The 9,181-nt window shown below is 38.5% G+C and overlaps 1 protein-coding gene across 1 annotated transcript in view; it reads left to right on the plus strand.

Moving 5' to 3' along the window:
* Window positions 1-9,181, plus strand: part of HTR4 (5-hydroxytryptamine (serotonin) receptor 4, G protein-coupled) — a 208,696-nt gene that overhangs the window by 61,395 nt on the left and 138,120 nt on the right. The window lies entirely within an intron of this gene.

Below are 9,181 nucleotides of genomic sequence, written 5' to 3' on the forward strand. Positions count from 1 at the left end.
TTAAAGGAAGAAATTAAAACCATAAGACAATCATGACTCACTATGTAAAGGATAAACCAATGAAACCAAATAGAACTTCTAAAAAAAAAAATAGTAATCACAATTAAAAATCCTCAAAGGAAGATCAAATGTGAGATAAGCTACAGCTGAAGGGGGAATTAATGAACTAAAAGACTGAAGTGAGGAAATTAGCAAAATTGTAGCACAGAGATAGGTATTAGCAGAAAGTTTAAAGGACACAGAGAACAGCGGGAAAAATTAATATACATTTAATATGAGATACAAAAAGCAAATAGGATGAATGGGGAGAGGCAATATTTGAAAAATGATGGCTGAAATTTATCCAGAATTGATGAAGGAGATGAATATTAATGTATAAGAATCACAATGAGTCCTAAGTGGAATAAATGAAAGTGAATACATATATAAACATGTATTGATGACGCTCCATAATATCAAAGACATAGAAGACAAAAAATTATCAGAGGGAAGAACCAGTTTATCTGCAGAGCAATAACAAACTTGCAACAACAATAGAGATCAGAAGACACAAGACTATTATCCTCAAAGAGCTAAGAGGTTGTAATTATTAATTTAGGCATCTATACCCAGTCAAAAGTATTTCAATATCTATGTTTAAACAAAGACATTTTCAAACAAGACTGAGAACATTTATGTATCAGTCTCTCACTTAAGTATTAAGGGTGGAATTTAGGAAGAAGGAAATTCAGCCAGAGAGTAGAAATACAATGCAAGAAGCGACGTTAAACACAAAAATCTGATGAACATGTGAGTAATGATAAGCAAGTATTTGCTGTTCTATAAAAATAAAACAAAACAAGCACCAATACCAATGATTTGAGATGATAGAAACAAGATGGAACTAAAATCCTGGAGGAAAAGAGCATTTTAGATTAGAGGGCTGCTACAAGGTTCTAGTTTGCTATTAGGGTGGGAAAAACACCTTTAATGAAACAGAAAAATCATAATCAACAATAAAAGGTCATTATGTTTGACTACATTAAAATTAAAGCTTCTGAAAGTTAAACTCATAAAAGCAGAGAGTGAAGTGGTGGTTGCCAGGGACTGGGGGCAGTGGGGAATAGGGAGATACTGGTCAAAGGGTGCAAAGTTTGAGTTAGGATGAGTAAGTAGTTCCGGACATCTGTTGTGCAGCATAGTGACTATAGTTAATAATAATGTATTGTATACTTGATAATTGCTAAGAGAGTACATCTTAAATGTTCTATTCATAAAAAAATGATGAGCATGTGAGGTGATGGATATGTTCATTGGCTTGATTTATTTCACAATATGTGTGTATATATATATACCAAAATGTCATGTTGTACATCATAAATATATATCATTTTTATTTGTAAGTTGTACGTCCATTAAATTAAATTAAAGCTTCTGTATAGCAAAATATGCCAAAAACAAAGTGAGAAAACAAGCTAAACTAGAGAAATTATTTGTAAACCATATAACCAACAATTTATTAGTACCCAAGATATAAAAAGAGTTCCTACAAAACACTAAGAGGAAAAAACAAACAAACAAATAAACAACCCAACCAAAAAATGAGAAACAAGGCTATTCTTAGAGGAAGAAAATGGAATGATCAATAAATAAATGAAAACTTCACGATCTCACAAGAAAGTAGAGAAATGCTAGCTATCACACAATGAGATACCGCATGCTACCGATTATATTGGCAAAAATTAACAAATCAGAGACATCACGTGTTGGCAGGATGTGAGGAAACATGAAATTTTATTCATGGGAGAGTTAAGTGGTATAATTATTTTGAAGAGCAATTTGGCAAAATTTTCATATAAGTATTTAACAAAATTTTACTATAACTATTTTGGAGAGCATTAGAATGAAGGAGCACATATCCCATAATTTAGCAATCCCCCTTCTAGATTTCTGCCCTAGAAAAACAGCTCTTGAATTTGTACACAGTGTTTATTGCAGCTTGCTTGTGATAGCAAAAACAGTGGAAACAAATTATCTGTCTCTCATAGGAAAAATGATCAATAGATTGTGGTCTATTCAGATCGTGGAGTACCAATTAAGATTAATTAATTCAGTTTATGTGTATACTACAGATAATATCAAAAGCATTATATTGAATAAAAAAGCAGCTTTCAAAAGGACACCATTAGCATGATATCATTATTCACATAAACATAAAAATCCATAGACATATAAAATAGTATATTTTGTTTATACTGTTTATACATATTATGTTTACTTGTTAATACACATAAATAATAATAGGACTAAAACATAGCTGTGAATGATATACACTGACTTTTTGTGGTAATTTCTGGGCAGGGAGGTTGAAGGAATGGAGACTTCAGTCATACCTGGTTCTTCCCTCATCCCCAGAGTCTAAGACCCTCCCAGAATTTAACTTTGGGCCAGCCAAGCTTTTTTAATAATCACTGCTCAAGTCTGGCTGTTTGGTCATTCCATCCTTCTTTGCTCAACATAATGTATTATTTTCTGTACTTTTTGGAATGTTTGAAATGTTCAATAATTAGAAATTGTTTTAAAAAATTTTAAAGAAGAGCTTGATCAACAATGCAAGTGTTGCAGAAATTAAATCAGACCACTGTCGAGAAAAATCTTTTGGTCCTGTAATCCCAGAGTTGATTCAAGGTTCAGCAGGGGAACCTCGGAGCTGGTGGGTGGCAGAGCAGGACTAGAGCCCAGTCTTATGAGTCTTGGTGTTTTCATTTCTTCCACTTAACCACAGCACTTCCCTCTGTGGTTAAATTTGCTTCAGAGGTCCCTAAATCAAGTTACAAGGGTAGCAGGGAGAGGAAAAGCTAAGGACAATCAGACAGGCCTGGCCAGGGGAGGAAGTATGGGGATGAAGGGCCTGTGCCAGAGACGACCAGCTGGGTGCCTTCCAGACACAGCTTTAGTGTCTGCTGAGAGATGTTGAGTGTGCGTTACTGACTCTCCACGCAGGACTTTCCCTGGAGCCCAGGTGGGAGGACGTGGGGCCCTAGCAAGAAAAGAGAAGAAAATTCTGCAGCTTGAATTTCCCTTTGTTCCGGATTGTCTTGTATCTTCAAAGGCTTCCTTAAAGGAACATCACTCTCTCCCACAGTTTGGATCCCCACACAAACCTTCTGGGAAAGAGTAAACAGTAATTAGTTACATAAAGTGACAGAAAAGATACAGATACAAATTAGTGAGGGAGGATGGAGGCGCCAGTGTATGATTACGCAGGAGGATCAAGCCTCCCACCTTTCAGAGTTCTGCTGGGGGGAGAAGCCTGGGAAAGGTGGGCTCAGCCCAGGCAGAATCTTGACGATGCTCTAAGATTCCACCGCCCACCACCCCAGCTTCCTCCCACCCCCGGTACCTCAGAGCCTCCCTGCGCTGTACCAGACCAGGTGGGTGTGATGCAACCAAGTGCCAGTTCCGGTCCCAGATCTGCCACTAACTCACTCTGTGACCCTGAGCAAGTCATCTATCTTTTCGAAGCCTCAGTTTCCTCATCCCAAATGAAAAACGTGAGATCAGACTATTTCTATATTTCTTTCACCTCTGATATCCTATGCAGCTATAAACATCTTCAAGATATTGTCCTCCAGGCCACAAGATTAGCTCTGGGTCCTTCACTCAGGGTCCAGTGTTATCTATTCACGGTAGCTAGAAAAATTACATGTTAGCCCTAACACGAAAATGGCAAGCCCAGATGCTTCCAGGGACCAGGAGGTAACGTACGTTTCTACAGTAGCCAGATGTGAGATGATCGGGAGCAGTGGGGGTGGGTGCAGGGGAACTGGCGAGTACCTGCCTCACCAAAGGCATTCACATGCAGATATTTCAGAAAATCTGTGCTGCCAAGGGCCACCAGTGTGCAGCCCCAGATAAAAGAAAGGGAAACCTGTGCTGGAATCTCAGGCATCCATCCTAGGAGGTTTAAAAGGATTGGGGCAGCAGGGAGCAAAGGGGTGAGAGATGTAGGGGCATCTCATAGTCAACCCATCATTTGCTGTCTCATTCAATATGCATCCAGTTTTTTAGAGATGTAGCTTGGGATAGATTTTACCCCCAGCCTCCCCCACATACACATCAGGTGAATTCAGTCAACTGGACCTTAAGGCAAGTACTGGACTTCACTTTCCTCCTGTTTTACGTGAAAGGCTTGGAGCAACTTTGTTCCAAGGTCCCTTCAGGATCTAATATCTTATAAAGCTACATATGAAATGGCTTCAGGATGCATTCATCCATTCAACATAAATTGCCAGCCATAGCTCACAAATATTTATAAGACAAAGATAGCCTGGGGAGCCTGGGATTCTAGAGCTAGCAGCATCACCCAACATTCAGTTGGTAAACATCTGTTGGGTGCCAGCTTCGGTTCCAGGCATTGTTCTAGCTTCTGGGCTGCAGCAGTGAGCAAGACAGGTTTCTGCCCTCATGCAGTTCAGAAACAAGCATGTGAGAAAAAAAAATTAGGAAGATAATTTCAGCTGGTTATATGAGCTGAAAGAACAATGGTGAGGTGGGGAATGATGTCTTTCATTTAAGCTGAGACTCAAACAATGAAAGAATGCCATACAAGTATAACTAGGGGTGAAGAACAACCAGACAGAGGGGATAACTAGTGCAAAAGTCCTGAAACAGGAACCAGTTTGACATGTTTGAGGAAATAAAACCAAGATTACACTTTCCGGAGCAAGTGTGATGAGAGAGGTGATGAGAAATGAAGGGAACACTGATATCAGATTTTGTTTGTCAGTAGTCAACGGTAGACGGCAGGGAGTACCTTGTGACGTATACAAAAATTTCAGTCACGAGTATCAGGATATAGACAAAAGACCAACCCAGTAGGAATCGGGAGGCTTGAATTTTACTGCAATGTCTGCCACCAACTGCTGTGTGATCCAGGTATGTTTGCAAGTCATTTAACCTCTCTGGGCTTCGTTTTCCTCAGCTGTAAAACGAGACGGTCATATTGCATACACTTTAGGGAGTGCCCCCACCAGGAGAGAAACCCTATGAGAACAGGGATCTTAATTTCACTTACATACTCACATATCCACAGTGACTAGCATGGTTCTGGACACATATTTGGCACTCGATAAATATTTGTGGGATGAATGTTGAGATATCTTTCTAGCTTTAGCATTCTAGGATTCTAAGGCAATCTTTAATGAATATTCAGTAGCTTTATTTTGGTTATTTCTGCCTTCCATGACCAATCTAGATATTGAGGAGTAAACTCTGATCTTTTTCTTTTGCCCAAATTCCTTTCTAAGGGGACCTGGTGAGTCACGTCTTCAAGTGATAAAATCTCACTAAACAGGTTTTGTTAACCCAATACAATATGGTTTACTTCCCGACCTGATTCCTGTATAGCAGCACATGAAAAGACAGAAGACCCTCGTCTTAACTCAAGCATTTCTTTCCAGTGACTTCTGGTCTTTTGGACAGAGCCTTACTCTTTCAGCTAACTGTCAACTAAAGAATCCCTAAACCCACCCATTCCATGACTTGTAAGCCCTCACTTTGAGATGTCCCACCTTTTCAGGCCAAACCAATGTAGGCCTTCCATGTATTGATTTATGAATTTACCTGTAATTCCTGTCTCCCTGAAATATATAAACCAAACTGTAACCCAGCCACAGTGAGTCCACTGGCTCAAGGCTTCTGGGGCGTGGCTCTGGGCCATGGTCCTCAAATTTGGCTCAGAATAAACCTCTTTAAATTATTTTACAGAGTTTAGCTCCTTTTCCATTGACAAGACAAAAGCTGTGAGTGTAACTCATGTTATTTGCCCATCAATTATACAGACTCTGCATACGTCCCTTGGATACACAGTGGATGATGATAAAATAATTTCAGAGATAGATTCCTGAATTTAACCAGGCTACCGTATACTGAAGGCTTGCAATGTGCCTGGGACCATTATAAACACTTTATATGTATTATTTTATTGAATCTTTACATCAATCCTGTGAGTTGGGAAAACTGGTACTCAGAGAAGTTAGGTAACTTTTTCAGTGTCACACAGCTAGCTAGGACTCACACCCCTGTCTGTCTCAGGGAGTGCCTTTAGGCTCTATAACATACTGCTTTCTAAATTATTATTTCTTGTCCTGAATAAGATAGCCAAACAGTTCAGGCTGGTGCAGCAGGCCGGTGATACCAAGGATCCATGCGCCTTCTAGCTTTCCATTTTCTTGTCCCTGTGTATGGCTTCCAGATGGCTGCTGTTGCTCTAGACATCAAGTTCAGGATCAAAGGGAAGAAAAAGGAAGGGTTGAAGCCAGCAATGTCCATCTTTTTACTCAGGAGAGCAAAACTCTTCCCCAAACCTGTAGTCATCTTTTGCTTCTAATTTATTTGCCGTGATTATGTATTGTGACCCTTGGTGGCAGGAGAGGTTGCAAAAGAGAGTAGCTTGATGGAGTTGGGCATGTTGGTGCCCCCAAACAAAACTGGGGCTCTGTCACCTAGGAAGAGTGGGAGAATGGCTACTGGGAAGGTAGTTATCAGTGTCTGCAATACCTGATAGAATAACCTGGCCATTGAATTTCCACAGAGTCTCTGATTACTCAAGAGTACTTTAAAGCTATGATGAGCCATTTTCACTTTATAAGTGTTTGGATTTTGTATATATAGATGCACACACATACACACACAGAATAAAAACAGTCACTAAGTAGAGCTTTGGGGATCATAAACCAGACCCCAAGTGGAGTCATATATTTGGACAGGTGCTGCATGGGTGGCTGGGCTCCGCTGCCCACCTGGTCCTGGCTCTGCCTGCACCTTGGGACTTTAGGCAAATCCTTTCCTTGCTGCAATCCTCAATTTTTCCACAGTAAAATGAGGTGTTGGTACCAGATAAAATCTAAAACCTCTATGTGTACCACCTTTCACTGACCCTATTTACGTTAATTACAGGTTGACATTTGGAAAGAATGAAGGGTATTAGTTTAACAGGCATAAAATGTTTTACATGCTGTTATAAGATTTGAAGGAGCTTTCAAATACTACCTGTCTCCACTAAAAGTTGGGTAAGATGGGTGAAAAGCTTTAAAACAAATAACAGGTAAAATTAGATAAAGGAATCCTGTATAACCAGAAGATAAAGATCAAATGTAAATGTTAAAAGGGCTGCATTTTGCACCAGGCAATGCAAATTCCATCATCAAGTTGGTGTTAAAAGAAACAGGAAGATTCTGGATTCTGGTACTGTCGGTTCCAGGACTAGAGCTTCAACAATAGCCCTCCCTGGGGTATTAAGAAAGTAGTGGGAAAATGACCCAACAGCTTCCCAAAGAACAGCAGCTCTCCAGATATGCCTTGCGAAGTGCTTGTCATCTCCACAGTTTTTGCAAGGCCTGTGTGAGGAGTGGGTGTGTAGTAGACGCCATTGGAGACGTTTGGGTTTCTCCTTTTCAATATAAAATGACGATGATGGTAATGATAATGGCAGTTAGTATTTATGAGTGTTCCCTATGTGGCAGAGTTTGTGATAACTGCTTTATAGATACTATCTCTAAGTCTCTGTTTCTTAATCTATAAAATGTGGGTAATAATAGTCTTTGCATCACTCTTTCATATAAGGAATAATTACAGGGTGCCTAATCAGCACCAATCACCAAAGGAGACTCTGTATTAGGCTCATTTCAAAAGGGCTGCTGGGAATGCCATGATATTATATGTAGAAAACCCTAAAGACTCCACAAGAGAAATGGTTAGAACTAATAAACAAATTCAGGCTACAAAATAAAGCTATGGGAGACAAAATCAACATACAAAAATCAGTTGCATTTCTATACATTAATAATGAACTATCCCAAAAGAAAATTAAGAACACAATCTCATTTATAATAGCACCAAAAAGAATAAAATACTTAGGAATAAGCCTAACCAAGGAGGTGAAAGACTTATTTGTACACTGAAAATTATAAAACATTGATGAAAGAAATTAAAGCAGACTAAAATGTCTGCTTCTGTGTGCTTTTCCCAGAAAGACATCCTGTGTTCAAGATTGGAAGAATAATTAAGAATAATTAATATTGTTAAATTGCTCATACCACCCAAGGCAATCTACAGATTCAATGCAATCTCTATCAAAATCCCAAAACAGTTTTAACAGATATAGAAAGAACAGTCCTAAAATTTTGTGGAACTATAAAAGGCCCCAAATAGCCAAAACAATTTTAAGCAAGAAGAACAAAACTGGAGGCTCCACATTTCCTGATTTCAAAATATATTACAGAGCTACAGTAATTTAAACAGTATGGGATTGGCATAAAAATAGACATATAGACCAATGGAACAGAATAGAAAGCCCCCAAATAAACACACACATACATGATCAACCAATCTTCAACAAGAGTACCGATAATATATAATGGGGAAAGGATATTCTCTTCAATAAATGGTTTTGGGAAAACTGGATATCCATATCCAAAATAACAAAATTCTATCATTTACCATATACAAAAATTAACTCAAAATGGATTAAAGATTTAAACATAAGATCTGAACCCTTAAAAGTCCTGGAAGAAAACAGAGGGAAAAAGCTTTTTGAAATTGATCTCAGCAATGATTTCTTGAACATGGCACCAAAAGCATTGGCCACAAAAGCAAAAATTAATAGGTGGGACTACATCAAACTTGAAAGCTTGTGCACAGCACTGGAAACAATCAATGGAATGGAATGGCAGCCTGTGTAATGGGAGAAAATATTTGGAAGCCTTATATCTGATAATGTGTTAATTTCCGAAACATATAAGGAACTCCTACAACTCAATAACATAAAACCAAATTACCTGATTTAAAAATGGGCAAAGGATCTGAATAGACATTTCTCCAAAGAAGACAGATAAATGAACAACATGTGTATAAAAGAGATGCTTAATGCTACTAATCATCAGGGAAATGCAAGTCAAAACCATGTTGAGATATCAGCTCATACCTGTTAGGATAGTTGTTTTATAAAAAAAAACAAAAAAAAAACCAAGAGATAAATGTTGGTGAGGTTGTGGAGAAATAGGAATGCTTAAAAATGTAAAATGGTACAGATGCTATGGAAAACAGTGTGAAAGTTCCTCAAAAAATTAAAAATAGAATCACCATATGATCCAGCAATCTCATTTCTGGATATATATTCCAAAGAATTGAAATCGGGATC

This window comes from Propithecus coquereli, unplaced genomic scaffold, assembly GCF_000956105.1.
Source record: "Propithecus coquereli isolate 6110/MARCELLA unplaced genomic scaffold, Pcoq_1.0 Scaffold58, whole genome shotgun sequence".
Lineage (NCBI taxonomy): Eukaryota > Metazoa > Chordata > Mammalia > Primates > Indriidae > Propithecus > Propithecus coquereli.